The sequence below is a fragment of the Macaca thibetana genome, chromosome 7 (assembly GCF_024542745.1).
Source record: "Macaca thibetana thibetana isolate TM-01 chromosome 7, ASM2454274v1, whole genome shotgun sequence".
Lineage (NCBI taxonomy): Eukaryota > Metazoa > Chordata > Mammalia > Primates > Cercopithecidae > Macaca > Macaca thibetana.
Genome location: NC_065584.1, coordinates 105,655,692 through 105,670,853, shown reverse-complemented (window position 1 = coordinate 105,670,853; position 15,162 = coordinate 105,655,692). Strand labels below are relative to the sequence as shown.

The window sequence follows — 15,162 nt, the reverse complement described above, 5'->3', positions numbered from 1 at the left end:
AATGGCTAATAAACTATGACACATACATATAGTAGCATGTATTAGAAACTGTGCTATAGGCCGGGCGCGGTTGCCTGTAATCCCAGCTCTTTGGGAGGCCTCGGCAGGCGGATCACTTGAGGTCAGGAGTTCAAGCCCAGCCTGGCCAATATAGTGAAACCCCATCTCTACCAAAAATACAAAAATTAGCTAGGCATGGTGGTGGGCACCTGTAATCCCAGCTACTCAGGAGGCTGAGGCAGGAGAACTGCCTGAACCTGGGAGGAGGAGGTTGCAGTGAGCCGAGATCGTGCCACTGCACTCCAGCCTGGGCAAAAGAGCGAGGCTCTGTCTCAAAAAACCAAATAAATAAAAAGAAAAGAAAAAAAAAAAGAAACTGTGCTATAATATATGGCTATGTTTGGGTGGTAATGATAGGAAAAGGGCTCAAAGGAGCCTTCTGGGATGATGGAAATTTTCAATATCTTCATTTGGCAATGGTGGCACAACAGCAAACGTGAAATTTAAGATCTGTGCATTACGCTGTATGTTTTTAATATTTCAAAAATTACACTGACAAAGATTAATCATTAATGATTTAAGATAATCCTTCTGATATGAAAATAATGGATAAACACAAAATCAGCAGGGCAGAAAAACCATAGACATAGTAAGTCCTGAATTCCCTTTAAAAATAAACTCACGGCTGGGCGCAGTGGCTCCCGCCTGTAATCCCAGCACTTTGGGAGGTTGAGGTGGGCGGATTACCTGCGGTCGGGAGTTCGAGAGCAGCCTTACCAACATGGAGAAACCGCGTCTCTACCAAAAACACAAAATTCGCCGGGCGTAGTGGCGCATGCCCGTAATCCCAGCTACTCGGGAGGCTGAGGCAGGAGAATGGCGTGAACCCGGGAGGCGGAGCTTGCAGTGAGCCGAGATGGCGCCACTGCACTCAGCCTGGGCGACAGAGCGAGACTCCGTCTCAAAAAAAAAATAAATAAATAAAAGATAAATGAACTCACAGGAAAAAAGAACGGGACGGCAGCTACAAAATACTGAGAGCAGTGGAATTGCAAACGACTTAAAATGAACATTATAAAACCAATACAAAATTATTGTTAGCCCAGGAGCTGCAGCTCACGCCTGTAATTCCAGCCCTTTGGGAGGCCGGGAGTTCATGCCCAACCTGGGCAACAGAGTGAGACCCAGTCTCTTCAAAAATAAAAAAATTTAAAAAAAATCCTTACTACATCATAAAGACTCAAAAAACACTCCCCCCCCCCAATGAAAAGGGGAGAAAGGTTGACAAAGGCAAAAAAAAAAAAAAAAAAAGGACAAAAAGAAAATAAAAGCTAGTGGGAAAACCCACGCTCTCAACGTGTATTTACTCAAATGACTAGAAGAAACATTGGCATATGGTAAAAGAGAACTCTTCCTACTTGGGAGCCTGGGAAAAGTGTGCCCGGTCAGCTAATTTGCCGTCTGACTCGGGGCACGACACGCCCCCCTGAACCTCAGTTTCCCCATCTGTAAAACGTGTACGCTGCGCGGGATGTCGTCGAATGCCCCTTCCCGTCCAAAGCCTGCGCTTCCCGGTAGGAGACACAAGGAGCTCTCCGCCAGCGAGACGCCTCCAGGACGGTTCGCGGAGCGGAGCCGGCGCTCTGGGCTGCAGGGCCCGCAGGACACTGAGCACGACCCCGACGCCCCTCCCCCAGCAGAGCTGCCGGCAGCTGGCTCCAGGCCCGCTATTCCCTCACCTCGGGCTACTGCCCGGGGTCCGCGCAGCTCCAGGCCTGCCTCTCCGGCTCACCTCTCGGGAGACCAGGTCCTGCTCTAGCGGTTGCTTCGCGCGCAAAAGCGCCCCTGGGCTCGGCCCGGCCCCTCCGGATTCACCCCGGCTCAAGCCCGTGGGGCACCGAGAACAATGGACGGGAGAGGCCCGCCCATCGCCCCGCTCATTGGCTGCCGAGAACGGCCCTGGAAATTCTGCCTTTCTATTGGTGGAGACGGCACCCAGCCGGGAGGCGGGAGGGAGGCTGGGCCCAAGGCATTGTGGGAGATGTAGTCCGCCCGGAGGCGAACCTGACCGCGGTCTCCGCAGCAGGGTTTGGGGCTGATAGCCTGGGCAGTGCCCGCGGGTCAGAGGCAGGAAAATCCGCGGACTGACCGTCAGAACCCCTGTGTTGGCCAGAGCTGTAACCCGAGACAAGCCGTTTCACTTATCTAAGGCCTCTGTATATTTGTCTATAAAAAGTGAAAGTTGGATGACCGGACTTGAAGGACCTTTTCAGCTGCGAACCCTGTGGCAAGGAGTATTGTCAGGCACCCTCGACCGGCGAGAGCAGACCCTGGGCAGGAAGGGAGGCCATGGGGGAACAAATCCTCATCGCCCAAGCCTGGCGCCTTTCCCCCAGTTTGCAGCTGTACTCAGGCACTCGGTCTTCGCACACCCCTGTGTTTTCGGACGTGGTATTCCTGTGTTTGGAGGAACGTCTGCCCCGCCTCCTCTGCCGCGGAACTCCCATTCTTCCAGCTTCTCCTGGGTGAACCCTGCCCTGTCATCACCACCTCCCCAGGCAGAGACACCGCCCCTAGTACACCTGTTGGACGTCCCCATTTTATTTTTAAAAAATATATATTTATGTATATATATTTTTATACACACACACAGAGACAGGATCTACATTTCATAGAGACAGGATCTCCATATGTTGCCCAGGCTGGCCTCGAACCCCTGGGCTCAAGCAGTCCTTCCTCCTCAGCCTCCCAAAATGCTGGAATTACAGGTGTGAGCCACTGCACCCGGCTGACGTCTCCATTTTAGTACTGATCACTGGGTTGCTTACATATCAATCTCAGTATGGGGAAAGGGAGGGTTCCCGGGAGTGGCAGTTTGGCCTCCATCTTTGTGTTCCTACCCCTAGCGCTGCTGAAGAAATGGCTGCCCCAACCCTGCTTGAAAACAGGTGAGAAACTACCTGGAAACTCAAGTGGAAAATCTAAAAATGGAGAGAGACACCCTTAATGGTCTGTGATAGAATCATGGTCTGTTGTGTATGTTTGAACAGAGCAATTACCGGAGGCACCTGCAATGAAATGACTGCTTTTTTTTTTTCTCTGTCGCCCAGGCTGGAGTGCACTCACACGATCTCGGCTCACTGAATCTTCCCCTGCCAGGTTCGGGTGATTCTCCTGCCTCAGCCTCCAGAGTAGGTGGAATTACAGGCATGCGCCACCACACCCGGCTAATTTTGTGTATTTTTAGTGGAGACAGGGATTTCACCATGTTGATCAGACTGGTCTTGAATTCCTGACCTCAGGTGATCCAGCCACCCTGGCCTCCAAAAGTGCTGGGATTACAGGCATGAGCCACGTGCGGGGTACTTTTCCCATTTTTAAATTGGATTTATTTGTAAGAGCTCTTTGTATATTAAGAAAATTATCTCTTTGTCACAGCAGTTTCTACTTTTTCTCAGTTTGCTGTTTGTTTTCTGCTGGTTTATTAAATATAGAAATTTGAATTTTTTTTTTGCAAATTTGTTAATCTTGTCTTTTTATGGCCTCTGAGTATTGTGTTAGAAAGTCTTCTGCACCACTCCAAAGATTATGTGAAATTCACCTGTTTTTCACTAATTAACCTCTTGAATCCAAATACAGAGATGCAAAGTGAAGTTCAGCTAGTGAATCTTATCCAATACCCTGGTAGCATCTTTAGTATCCCAGATTGACCACTTGCAAACAGCACCACCTCCAGGCCAGCCTGAGAAGTCTGCACTAAGCCCCTGGATGCAGAATTCCGGGTCACCACCCCTCCAGGTGATTTTTTTGGGATGACATTGTATTAAAAAAATTGGTTTCTCCATGTGTCCATCCTTACCAGGAATGGAAATTTACACAAAAAGGAAAAGATGCAGGGGAGGCTGGAGATGCACAGATGGAACTTTCCAGCAGCCCAAGAGTTTATTTACCTCTGTTCCTAACCCATGTCAACCCTTGACCGCAGAACTGGCACTAGCTTGTCACTGAGAGTCCTAGAGAAGCCGTCTCCTCTGTGTCTGATTCTGGGAAGCTGGTCCTTGCCAGTGTCAACTCGCCTACATGAGACAGACAGAAAGTCACATTTAAGACCAATTCTTGGCATAGTGATCTTACTGAGAAGGGCCCTGGTAGCCAAGCCAGTACCCTAAGACCAGCCTGCTACATCGAAGCAAGCCTGGAAACACAGCCAAGTTCAAGGTTGCTCCCCCAAGAGATTCCTTTCTCCATTGGCCAAACCACAAGGGTGAGAGAGGCTCTATTCCACCAGGAAGCATTTTTGGTTAAAAGCTTAAGAACTAATTTGGCTAACTTAAGTAAAAGGGACTTATTGAAAGACTGTCAGGGAACTGACAGAGTAGAAGGGAGCTGACGAAGCAGGCTTGAGAACAGTTAGGAGCCAAGAAACAAAGAGGAAGGCCCCAAGAACCACAATAACAGTCTCTGAGCAGAAACAGTTCAGCTTTCCCATCCCATGACCTCTGGTACTACAGCCACCTCTGTTTCCCCACCTTTCTCATACAAATTTTCCTGTTCAAGGAAAGAGCATTCGGTTGGTTGAGTCTAAGTCACATGCACATTCCCTGGATGCAGCAAGGTGAGAGAGGATTAGATCTGGCTCTTAGCTTTTCTTGCTAATACCCCCCACAAAGGCAGATTCTCCACTCTGGAGACTGAAGGCCTATTAGGAAACACTGGACAGGCAGAAACAGTATCACTACTTGTCTTTAGGCTCTGAGCAAGAAGGATCCTCACCCCAAGGAATGCTCAGCCTAAGGCATTTGGGAACCTTAGCTCATCTAGAGTTGATGAAAAAGGATGTGGGTGGGAACAGGGAGAACTGCTCCATAATGGTTCTTTCCATAACAGTTTTGATGGAAGAGTTTAGTCCATTAACATTCCATGTTATTATTGACTTATTCTTGCCATTTTGTTATTTGTTTTCGATTGTTGTGGTCTTCTCTTTCTTCTTGTCTTTCTTCCTGTCTTCCTTTTTGTGAAGGTGATTTTCTCTGGTAGTATGATTTAATTTCTTGCTTTTTGTGTTTTGTGTATTTGTTGCATATTTTTAAATTAGAGATTACCATGAGGCTTGGAAATACCATCTTATAACCCACTATTCAAACTGATGACAACTTTACACTGCTTGCACAAAGGAACAAACAAGTAAACAATAAAACAAAAAGAAAACTAATAAAAACTCTATATTTTAATTTGTCCTTCTGCTTTTTAACTTTTTGTTGTTTCTACTTATATCTTATTGTACTGTCTATGTCTTGAAAAGTTGTAGTTATTATTATTTTTGTTTGGTTCATGTAGTTGTTCTACGTAAGAGTTGTTTGCACAATTACAGTGTTATAATACTCTGTGTTTTTCTGTGTACTTACTATTACCAGTGAGTTTTGTAACTTCAGATGATGTCTTATTGCTCATTAATGTCCTTTTGTTTCTGATTGAAGACCTCCCTTTAGCATTTCCTGTAGGATAGATCTGGTGTTGATGAAATCCTTCAGCTTTTGTTTGTCTGGGAAAATCTTTATTTCTCCCTCATGTTTGAAAGATATTTTCACTGGATATGTTATTCTAGGGTAAAAGTATTTTTCCTTCAGCACTTAAAATATGTCATGCTACTCTCTCCTGGTGTGTAAAGTTTTCACAGAAAGTCTGCTGCCAGACGTATTGGAGCCCCATTGTATATTATTTGTTTCTTTTCTCTTGCTGCTTTAGGATCCTTTCTTTATCCTTGACCTTTGGGAGTTTGAGTATTACACGTCTTCAGGTAGTCTTCTTTGGGTTAAATCTGCTTGGTATTCTATAATCTTCTTGTACTTGAATATTTATAGCTTTCTCTAGGTTTGGAGAGTTCTCTGTTATTCTCCCTTTGAATAAACTTTCTATCTCTGGCTATTTCTCTATTTCCTCTTTAAGGCCGATAACTCTTGGCTTTGCCCTTTTGAGGCTGTTTTCTAGATTTCGTGGGCATGCTTCATTCTTTTTAATTTTTTTTTGTCTTCTCTAACTGTATATTTTCAAATAGCTCATCTTCAAGCTCACTAATTTTTTCTTCTGCTTGATCAATTCCACAAGGAAGAGACTCTGATGCATCCAGAATTTCTGCTTGATTCTTTTTATTTCAGTCTCATTGTTAAATTTATCTTATAGAATTCTGAATTCTTTCTGTGTTATCTTTACTTTCTCTGAGTTTCCCCACAACTGCTATTTTAAATTATCTGTCTGGATGGTCACATATCTCTGCTTCTCTAGGATTGGCCCCTCTAGTTTGTTTGGTGAGGTCATGTTTTCCTGGATGGTCTTGATGCTTGCAGTTGTTTGTCAGTGCCTGAGCATTGAAGATTTAGGTATTTATTGTAGTCTTCTCAGTCTGGGCTCGTTTGTACACATCCTTGGGAAGACTTTCCAGGTATTTGAAGGATGTGGGCCTCGTGATCTAAACTGTATCTGTATTAGGGGACATGCCAAGCCCAGTAATGCTATGGTTTTTGCAGACTCATAGAGGTACTGCCTTGGTGGTCTTTGATAAGATCTAGAAGAATTCTCTGGACTGCCAGGCAGAGACTCTTATCCTCTAAACAATCTCAGTCTCTCTCTCTCTCTCTCTCTCTCTGCTGAGCCACTTGGAGCTGGGGGTGGGCTGACACGACATCCCTATGGCCACCACCACTGGGACGGCAATGGGCCAGACCTAAAGCCAGCAAAGCACTGGGTCTCACTGAAGGCCTGCTGTAAACACTACCTGGCTATCTCCTATGTTCACTCAAGGCCCTAGGGCTCTACAGTCAGCAGGTAGCAAAGCCAGACACGCTGTGTCTTTCTCTTCAGGGCAATGAGTTCCCTCAGGCCCTGGCAGGTCGAGAGATGCTGTCTGGGAGCCAGGGACTGGAGTCAAAAACCTCAGAAATGTACCTGGTGCTTTATTCTATGGCGGCTGAACTGGCACTGAAACCATGTGAAAAAGTCCTTCCCATTCTTCCTTCCCCTTCCACCCACACAGGCCCACAGGGAGTACTGCCAAGCTACTGCCGATGTTCACTTAGGGCTCAAGGGCTCTTCAGTCACTTGTGGTGAATGCTTCCAGGCCCAGGACTCACCCTTCAGGGTGAGGTCAGAGCAGGTCCAGAAATGCTGTCTAAGAGCCAAGGCCTAGAATCAATGACCACAAGAGCCTATTTGATGCTCTACCCTATTGTGGCTAGGCAGGTACCTAAGCTGCAAGACAGAGTCCCTTTTACGTTTCTCCCTGCTTTTCTCAAGCAGAAGAAGTCTCTCACCACAGCCACCATAGCTGGGAATGTGCTGGGTCCCACCTGAAGCCAGCATGTCTCAGAGTCTTACTCCAGGCCCATAGCAGTAACCTGGGTACCACTGCAGGTTATTCAGGACAAAAGGGCTCTTGAGTCAGCAGGTGATGAATCCTACCAGGACTGGGTTCTTTCATTCAAGGCAGCAGGTTCCCTTCTGGCCCAGGGTCAGGAGCTACATCCTGGAATGGGGGCCTCTCAACTCTGACTAGTGCTCTATCCTACTGTGGCTGAGCTGATATCCAAGATGTAAGACAAAGCCCTCTTTACTCTTCCCCCTCCTCTCCTCAAGCAAAAGGAAGAAGTCACTTTTGCTGCTGCAAGCTGCGTTGCCTGGGGTTGGGGGAGGGGTGGTGCAAACACTCCCTTGGCTCCCCTGGCTGGTGTTTCACTAGGTCATGTGCCCCGAGTCCACTGGCTCTGAGCCCAGCATGGCATTAGGAATTGCCTAGGAGTTGAAGTCCTTATGGTCTAGACTGGCTTGAAAGTGTATTTAGGGCCCCAGAGCATGATAGCCTGCCGTGCCAAGGCTTGTCAAAACACAAGCCTCAAGCCTTCTAACTACTGGGATGGGTGAACTCATCAGGGTAGCACTGGTCTAAATGCTCCCTCCATGGCCAGGTGTCACCTGAGTTCCACCTGGCTTTGCATTCTGCTGTGACAGGGCAGCACTGAGTTCAGTGCAAAGTCCCACAGTTGCTGCATTCTCTCTCCCCCAAGTGCACAGGTTCTCTCTCAGCACCACAGCAGCCACTGCTGAGGGATGGGGGAGGGGTGACATCAGTGTTTCAAGACTCTTTCGTACTTCCTCAGTGCCTCTTTCAGCGATATGAAGTTAAAGCCAGGAACTGTGAGTCCTTCCCTGATTTTTGGTTCTTATGAAGATGCTTTTTTGCTGTAGACAGTTGTTAAATTTGATTTTCCTGCAAGGAGAATCATTGGTGGAGGCTGCTCTTCAGCCATCTTGATCTGCTCCTCCTCCCTCACCTAACTTTAATTATCTCCTAAGAGCCCTATTTCCAAATACAATCACATAGCGGATAAGAGCTCCAACGTATGAATTTTTGGGAAAACCCAATTCAGTCTATAGCATTTTGGGAGAGGGAGGAAGAGAACATTCAGAGGAAGGACACAGTATAAGCAACAGTTTGGAGGTGGGAAAGTTCAGCTCATGGATAGAAAAAAAAAGATCCAATTTGGCAGGGCCCACGGGGAGATATAGTGGGGTGGTGAGAGGTGGGCCACATCAGAAAGAATCTTGAATGCCAGGCTGAGGTTGGAGAAATTTCCTGTTGTGTAGAAGGTGCCATGGGGTAGTGGGGAGGGTAACATGATGAAAGGATATTTGGGAGGATGAATCTGGCATCAGTGATGGGTAGGAATAAGGAGTGAACAAAGCTGGAGGCCAGGAAACTGGACACACAGCCCAGAGCTTAGACTTGGGCTGTTCAAAGGCACTGTTTGCACACTGAGTTCCAATATGGATCAAAACATGTAGGGGGTGGATGATTTGGAAAAGCAAAACCATTCTCTTCCCATTACCACATAGTTTCCCGGCTGAGCTCATAACCAGAGTCCTACAAATCAGACAGTTAAACTGCCCCAAACTCTGTCCCTAGAGGCTGTGACCCAGAGAGAGCCCTTGTCCAGCTGTAGCCCAGGGACACTGCAGCTTGAGCAGGACTGCACCTGTTCCATCCCAGGAGCCTCATCTCTGTCTGGCCTGGCTTTGGCTTCAAAGGCCCTCAGCTTTGACTTCAAAATCTGTTGGGTCAGATTCCTGAGAGCTCTGGCCTTTGGGTTAGGGATTTTAAAATAGTTTTTTCAGCAGGCAGTAGATGAGCTCTGGTTTCTTACCTCTAAGAACTGGCTAGAACTCACAGAAAGCTGTTATACTTACAGTTATGGTTTGATTACAGGGAAAGGATACAGACTGAAATCAGCCAGGGGAAGAAAGGCATGCGGCTGAGTCCAGGAGGGCACCAGACATGGAGTGTCCATTATCCCTTCCCCATGCAGTCAAAGTGCATTACCCTCCCGACTGATATGTGCCAGTACGCATGGAGTATTCCCAGCCAGTGAGGCTCCCTCAAGCCTCAGTGTTCAGGGTTTTCACTGGAACTTCATCACGGATCACAGAGGCATGCTTGATTGTCCACGTGGTTGCTCTCAGTTTCGAGTCTCCCATCCTTCCAGGGGTGACCTAAAGCCTGGACTCTAAATCACATAGCTGGTTTTCCTGGCCTGGCTAGTCCCCACCCTAAATCTTACTACTAGACTATCCATCATGACCCAAGATCCCCAGGCAAAGATATTCCTGCCAGGCATTGCATGTTGGAGATTACCTCCCAGGAGTCGAGGACAAAGGCCAGACCTCTTTTGGGTCAAGATTAATTTTTTTTTTAACTATACAACTTGCCATCATTCTGTTAACCTTCCTTTCTGTTATATCTTCAAAATAACCCTAATTGGTGGGTAAGGATGTTTATTATTAGAAACAAGATGTCAAAAGGAAAGACACTTGAGCAAAGTTGCACAGGTGATCCTTGACTCATGGTACAATACTCTTTCCACTCTCTGAGAACCCTGAGTCCTGAGCAGAAGATGGAAGGAAGGTATGTACATATGTGTGTGCACATGTATGTTTCTGTTTGTAAATGTATGTCTAATAAGTATGTGTAGATATGTGTATGTCTCTGTGTGTGTGTTTGTGTATACATATGGATGTCTGGGTATCTATATTCATGTGTGTGTGTGTGTGTGTACACATGCTCAGCAGGAAGGTTAAAGAGAAAATCAGCAGGGCTTAGTGGTGCACACCTGTAATGCCAGCTACACAGGAGGCGGACGGGAGAGGATCACTTGAGCCCAGGAGTTTGAGAGAGAGAGAAAATTTCAATAATCTTCTTGCTGTTAGAAGGAAAAACCTGGGGCTGGGCATAAAGAGACATAAAACACAGCATAAAGAGGCAGAGAAATGTCTAATGAAAAACAAGTGACCAATAATTAATCAGTTCATTTATAAAGAAATATAGCACTGGCCGGGTGTGGTGGCTCACGCTTGTAATCCCAGCACTTTGGGAGGCCGAGGGAAGCAGATCACAAGGTCAGGAGATCAAGACCATCCTAGCCAACATGGTGAAACCCCGTCTCTACTAAAATACAAAATATTAGCTGGGTGTGGTGGCATGCCTGTAGTCCCAGCTACTCAGGAGGCTGAGGCAGGGGAATCACTTGAACCCAGAGGTGGAGGTTGCAGTGAGCCAAGATTGCACCACTGCATTCCAGCCTGGCGACAGAGCAAGATACCGTCTCAAAAACAAAAAAACAAAAAAACAAGGAAATATAGCACTTTAGCAGCAGAATAAAAATGGAAGATAATTTCCTCTAGAACCCTGATAATCTTTGTGAGAAAACTGTTGGTCACATATGTTAATTGCCAAAACTTGCAGGACCCTGTGCAACAGAACTGGCAAGTAAAACCATCTTTCTTAAACTCGTTCTGTTACAAGTGGCATTCAACTATTTCTCAACCAAGATTTCACAGACTTGTCTCCAGCTTCCAGATGGTGAGGGAAAGTGTGATGAGAATTTATGATAAATTGTCCCTGTCTCTGAGTCCATCCTCTCCTATGGAAGAGAAGGAAAGTGAGGCTAGCACATTACAGCCCTGTGTGACAAGTCACAAGATAAGCAAATAATTATTTAAAATCGGAGAGTCCCATAATTTATTCACGAATGCCAGACATTCTACATTAGATCTTCCATTTCAATTTACTTGTATTCTTTGAAGGAAATTTATAAGATTTGTATTATTCAGAAAATACTCCCAAGCTAATAGAAGAAAATATTTTAACTACACGAAGTATCAGGCTATACAATGTGGTATGCTGGTGAAGTGTGTAGGCTCTAAAACCAGAAAACACAGGTTCAAGCCCTGGCTCTACCACCTTGAGAAAGTTACGTGGTCTCTCTCTCCCTCAATTTCCCCATCTAAAATGTGGGGATGACAATAATAGTGTCTATCTCACAGAGTTGTTTTGAGGAAAATAATATTTGTAATATATTATTTATTATATTATAAATAAAATAATAAATTTGTTATAATAGTATTTGAACAGCAGTTAGTGGTATGTAAGTGTGTGCTACTGTTATTTTAACATTTCAGATTATAAATATCTACCCTGTTACTCAGATGGCAAGTGTCCCTAAGCTGATAACCTGATGAAGAGCTTTTTTGTTCCTTGGTTTTCTATCAGCTTTGTGAGGAAAAAAATACCACGCCGGGCGCGGTGGCTCAAGCCTGTAATCCCAGCACTTTGGGAGGCCGAGACGGGCGGATCACGAGGTCAGGAGATCGAGACCATCCTGGCTAACACGGTGAAACCCCGTCTCTACTAAAAATACAAAAAAAATTAGCCGGGCGAGGTGGCGGGCGCCTGTAGTCCCAGCTACTCGGGAGGCTGAGGCAGGAGAATGGCGTGAACCCGGGAGGCGGAGCTTGCAGTGAGCTGAGATCCGGCCATTGCACTCCAGCCTGGGCGGCAGAGCAAGACTCCGTCTCAAAAAAAAAAAAAAAAAAAAAATACCACATAAAGAAGAGCAACTGAAGCAGGCATGAGAAGGAAACATGGCTTAAGATTGGGAGACTTGGGTTTATTAGGCTTTCATCTTCTAAAAATTTCCTAAGCTCCATTGATAAGAATATTTTTAATATCAATCTAGCTAAAAAGTACCAATAGACCCCACAAGACACTGAGTTAGACATAGAAATAGAAGGATAATAAATAACTGGGTACAGTGGCTCATACCTGTAATCCCAGGACTTTGGGAGGCTGGGAAGGGCAGATCACGAGGTCCGGAGTTCGAGACCAGCCTGGCCAACATGGTGAAACCCTGTCTCTACTAAAAATACAAAAATTAGCTGGGCATGCTGGCGCATGCCTGTAATCCCAGCTACTCAGGAGGCTGAGGCAGGAGAATCACTTGAACCAGGAGGTGGAGGTTGCAGTGAGCCGAGATCATGCCACTGCACTCCAGCCTGGGCGACGGAGTGAGACTCCATCTCAAAAAAAAAAAAAAAAAAAAAAAAAAAAAAAAAAAAAAGAAGGGTAATAAATAAAATATGGAAAACTACACAACCAGAAAAATAAACAACTACCAGTACCCAAAACATGGCTAAATCTCATAGGATTATGTTGAATGAAAGAAGCCAGCCACAAACGTACACATACTGTATGATTCCATTTATATGAACTTCAAGAACAGGCAAAATTAATCCATGATGACAGAGGTCAGTATTGTGGTTAACTTTGAGGAGAATAGCAACTGAGAAGGGGCAAGAGGGAGTCCTCTGTGGTGATGGAAGCATTCTGTATCTTGAACTGAATGGTGGTCACATGAGTGTGCACATACGTAAATAGTATGAAGTTGTAACTTAAGATATATGCACCTCACTGTATGTAAGATACTGTCTCAGTCCATTTGTGCTGCTGTAACAAAATATCTGAGACTAGGTAATGTGTAAGAAACAAAAATGTATTTCTCACAGTTCTGGTGGCTGGGAAGTCCAAGATCAAGGTGCCAGCAGGTTTGTAGTCTAGTGAGGGCTGCTCTCTGCTTTGAAGATGCACGTTGAATGCTGAGTCCTCCAGGGATGAGGAACACTGTGTCCTAACATGGTGGAAAGGACAGAAAAGCAAAAGAACAAAACCGAGCTAGGTAGCTCCCTCAAGCCCTTTTATAAGGTCACTATCCCATTCATGAGGGGGCTCCTACTTCATGACTTAGTCATCTCCTAAAGACTCCACCTCTTAATATTATCACATTGGGTCTTAAGTTCCAGCATGAATTTTGGAGGAGACACAATCATTCCAACTGTAGCAAATATACTTTACTAAAAAAGAAAAAAAAAAAAAAAGGAAAATCTTGTCTCTAAATATAATATTTTAAGAGTTTATGCCAAGTGCAGTGGCTCACGCCTGTAATCCTAGCACTTTGGGAGGCCAAGGTGGGTGAACAACTTGAGGTCAGGAGTTCAAAACCAGCCTGGCCAACATGGTGAAACCCCCTCTCTACTAAAAATACAAAAAAATTAGCCAGGTGTGGTGGCAGATGCCTGTAATCCCAGCTACTCGGGAGGCTGAGGCAGGAGAATTGCTTGAACCTGGGAGGTGAAGGTTGCAGTGAGCCCAGATCGTGCCACTGCACTCCAGCCTGGGTGACAGAGTGAGACTCCATCTAAAAAAAAGAAAAAAGAAAAAAGAAAAAAGAAAGAAAAGAAAAAAAAAGATTTTATATATTTACAACCCAATTTTCTGCTTGCTTACATACATATTTGTGACCATGAGTGTCATTCTTAGCTGAGAAAAGTTTCAGTAAATTAAAATTTTTTCTCACATTATCTATTAATATCCTATTCAGATAAAACCAAATTTCTAACCTAGATTTTAGGTTAAGACAGAAACCCATAGTCGTTTGTTGCAATGTGAGAATGACAGAGAGAGATTAACTAGCAGAATCCAACTATAAAAATACATTTAAGGGCACAATTCTCTACTAATGACTCTCCCAGACAAATCATTACTTGGATAGCAAAAAATCAACTGAAAACGGAAGTGAGAAAAGTTTGAGTCCGTTTTGCAATGGATGGATGTTTCCAAGACTATTAAGTGAAGAGTGTTCAGAAACAAGGGGATAAATGGCATGCTAATTTGGGGTTGAATGGAGTAACGAGATGATCTTGGAAATATAAGAATCCTGCTTGATGGGGCTTGTCTACTTGCAATTCAATAAATCAATATACGTAAATTCAAAGAAACAAAGGACATGAGCACTCAGAACAAAATAACAGGAATAGGGCGAAGCGCAGTGGCTCACACCTGTAATCCCAGAGCTTTTGGAGGCTGAGGCGGGCGGATCACCTGAGGTCAGGAGTTTCTGACCAGCCTGGCCAAAGTGGTGAAACCCTGTCTCTGCTAAAACTACAAAAATTAGCTGCGCGTGGTGGTGGGCGCCTATAGTACCAGCTACTTGGGAGGCTGAGGGAGGAGAATCGAACCCAGGAGGCGGAGGTTACAGTGAGCGGAGATCGCGCCACTGCACTAGATCCTGGGCGACAGAGCGAGACTCCACCTCAGAAAAAAAAAAAAAAAAAAAAACCTAACAGGAATAAATTTAGCAAAGAGGCACCAAAGTTGAGATAAGGCCCACTGTTCCCCGTCTGACACCTTTAATTCCTGAGTCATGGGGATCGTAAGCCAGGAACAGAGTCTTCTGACTGGAAGCTAAAACCAGCCTTTGGGTTGGGTTCGGAGAAACTTTCAGACTCAGGATGCGAAAGCCTATGTTGCATGGTCGGAAATATCCTGATTGCAAGGGCATTTTCAAAGACAATGGTGCTCGGGGAAAGAGAATGCTGTGGGTTTAAAAACAAACAAACAAAAAATAAATAAAAGATGGAAATAAGGAAGAAAAAGTGACCCGAGGGTAGGGTGACCATATGTTCGTTTGGTTTGCAAGGTACAGCTAAGGTTATGTCTGCTATCCCGGTGCAATTATTATGGTGCCCCCTTTCCCTCTCTGAAGTGTCTGGATTTGGATGATAAAGCATATGATCACGCTATTAAAGAGAGGAAATTAGCCAGAAGACCTATGTTTCGATTTCAAACGGTGTGGATTGATCCGCAGCCGCGCTGGTGCCGCTGCCCAGCCAAGCGGTGTGCACCACCTCTGCCTCGCCCTACCTCGCCCTGCCCGGGTCTCCAGGAAGGCTGGAGCGGAACCCTTGGCTCCTGCGCTGCTCTGGTGCCACCTGCAGGTTATG

At 45.4% G+C, this 15,162-nt stretch overlaps 1 protein-coding gene across 8 annotated transcripts in view; it reads right to left on the bottom strand.

Moving 5' to 3' along the window:
- Positions 1-1,942, bottom strand: part of ZSCAN2 (zinc finger and SCAN domain containing 2) — a 51,634-nt gene extending 49,692 nt beyond the window's left edge. For 7 of the 8 annotated variants that reach the window (XR_007727046.1, XR_007727047.1, XR_007727048.1 and 4 more), the window contains exon 1: positions 1,793-1,894. The gene's annotated coding sequence lies outside the window, so the exon portion shown is untranslated. Of the gene's footprint in view, positions 1-1,792 lie in introns of all 8 variants that reach the window. The other variant, XM_050796096.1, reaches the window with a different exon arrangement.
- Positions 1,943-15,162: the final 13,220 nt, after the last annotated feature.